Consider the following 2,500-nt stretch of genomic DNA (forward strand, 5'->3'; position numbering starts at 1 on the left):
ATGAGTCAGCTCTCAATACTAACCGCATCGCCCGAGCTGGATAATACAGCTGACATCTGTCCTGGGACCCCCCTGGTGAAGATGCCAGAGGACAACCCGACATGTCCATGCTGTACCACTCGGGCAGGCAATATGACGAGATTGATTGACCATCTAAAGAGAGCCCATGGGAAAAGAAAGATCAATTTCCAATGTTCCCGCTGTGGGAAGACAAATGAAAAGCATCATAGTATCTCATGCCATCTCCCAAAATGCAAAGGGGTCCAAGAGCCTACCCAGGTAGAAGGGTTTATGTGTGAAGAATGTAAAAAATGTTTTAAAACTAAAATTGGCTTGGGACAACATAAGAGATTAGCTCACCCAGCCCTGAGAAACGCAGAAAGAATTGAAGCATCTCGCCCCAAAGAGACCTCTAAAAGAGGTGCTCACAAGAAAATCTGGTCCCAAGAGGAAACAGAATTATTACAGAAACTAAATCAAGAGTTTGAAGGGAGGAAAAATATTAACAAATTGATTGCTGAAAAATTAACAACTAAAACAGCCAAACAGATCAGTGAAAAGAGAAGACTATTAAGAGAAACTGGGGTGCCAGAAAGAGAGAAAACACAAGAGAGCAAGAACAGGTTAAAAGAGGAGAGGACTGTGATTCCATCTTCTGGTGAAAGGGAGCTGCTAGCCCACTATAAAAAGACTATTAATGAAAAGCTAACATCAGGGAAGCTGCCCATCCTTAAAAATACATATAAACAAATAATTGAAGGCAAAACAGACTCATTAAAATTACTCAATGAGGTAGCTCAGGACCAATATTTGTATTTGTTTGAGAAATCAATTGAACAGAAAGTGCCAAAAAAGAGCCAACGTAAACCTCAGCAGAAGAAACCTCAAAAGGAGTGGATGAGAAAAAGAGCCAGAAAGCGTGGAGAATTTCTCCGATTCCAACGCCTCTTCCGCTTAGATCGAGGGAAGTTAGCTAATATGATTCTGGATGAAAAAGACTCTGCGCAATGTGCCATCCCCCTGGAAGAGGTCAGTAACACCTTCAGATCTAGGTGGGAGTCTCAGAACTTATTTCAAGGACTTGGAGCATTCCAGTCTGTGGGGCGGGCGGATAATTCGGCTTTTAAGGAATTGATTACAGAGAAAGAGATCCTTAAGAATATCAAAGACATGAATAAAAAATCGGCACCAGGCCCTGATGGGATCACCCTGAAGGCCCTGCTTAAAATGGATCCAAATTGTGAGGAGATCAAAGAACTATTTAATCTCTGGCTGTTAAGTGGCAAAATTCCAGATGTAATAAGGGGATGCCGAACAATCCTAATACCTAAATCATCAGCGCCCGAACGCCAAAATGATATTAACAACTGGCGGCCAATTACTATTGGTTCCATCATCCTGAGACTCTATTCAAGAATCTTAACTGCGAGGTTGGCAAAGGCGTGTCCCATTAACCCCAGGCAGAGAGGCTTCATTCAATCTTCTGGCTGTGCTGAGAACTTAAAACTATTACAGCTATTAATTAGGAATGCAAAGAAACAAAAGAAACCCTTGGGGGTTGTCTTTGTCGATTTGGCCAAAGCCTTTGATTCAGTGAGCCACACCCACATCCTGGCCGTGCTAAAGCAAAAGGGCCTGGATGACCACATAATAGCATTAATTAAGGACTTCTATCAGAACATTCACACCAGAATCAAAACCAAAGAAGGAGAGTCTGAATCAATAGGAATCAAAACTGGTGTGAAACAGGGCGATCCCATGTCACCACTCCTCTTTAACCTGTGCATTGACCCTCTGTTATGTAAATTAGAAGAATGTGGGGAGGGGTTCCAACACGGGAATGGTAAATTAACAGCTCTGGCTTTTGCAGACGACCTAGTCCTGCTGAGTAAGTCCCAATCAGGAATGGAGAAAAATATTGAAATTCTAGAAGCATTTTGTGATTTAACTGGATTAAAAACGCAGGGGGAAAAGTGCCATGGTTTCTTTATTCAACCAACTAAGGACTCTTACACCATCAATGACTGTCCTCCATGGCTTATCAGCGGTACCCCTTTAAACATGATCCACCCGGGTCAATCAGAGAAATATCTTGGCTTGCAAATCGACCCTTGGGTGGGGATAGTTAAGCCCGAATTACAAAATAAATTAGAAGTTTGGCTCAATCGCATCGAAAGAGCCCCTTTAAAACCATTTCAAAAATTGGACATGTTAAAAGTGTACACAGTGCCTAGATTGATCTACTTAGCAGACCAGGCAAATGTAAAAGCCACCTATCTGGAAGAAATGGATTTAACAATTCGAAATAGGGTGAAAAAATGGTTACATCTCCCAGTTTGTACCTGTGATGGCATCTTGTATTCCAGCACTAAAGATGGAGGCTTAGGCTTAGCCCGATTGGCTGGGTTAATCCCTAGTATCCAAGCTAGACGATTACACAGATTGGCAAATTCATCAGATGAAGCAGTTAAAACTGTAGTTAAAAATAATGATATTGATA

The 2,500-nt window shown here is 41.8% G+C and overlaps 1 pseudogene; it reads left to right on the forward strand.

Annotated features, from left to right (window-relative positions):
- LOC137458924 (28S ribosomal RNA) overlaps positions 1-2,500 on the forward strand; it is an 8,478-nt pseudogene that overhangs the window by 3,581 nt on the left and 2,397 nt on the right.

Source organism: Melanerpes formicivorus, unplaced genomic scaffold, assembly GCF_026170545.1.
Source record: "Melanerpes formicivorus ecotype bairdi unplaced genomic scaffold, bMelFor1.0.p_v2 SCAF_294, whole genome shotgun sequence".
NCBI lineage: Eukaryota > Metazoa > Chordata > Aves > Piciformes > Picidae > Melanerpes > Melanerpes formicivorus.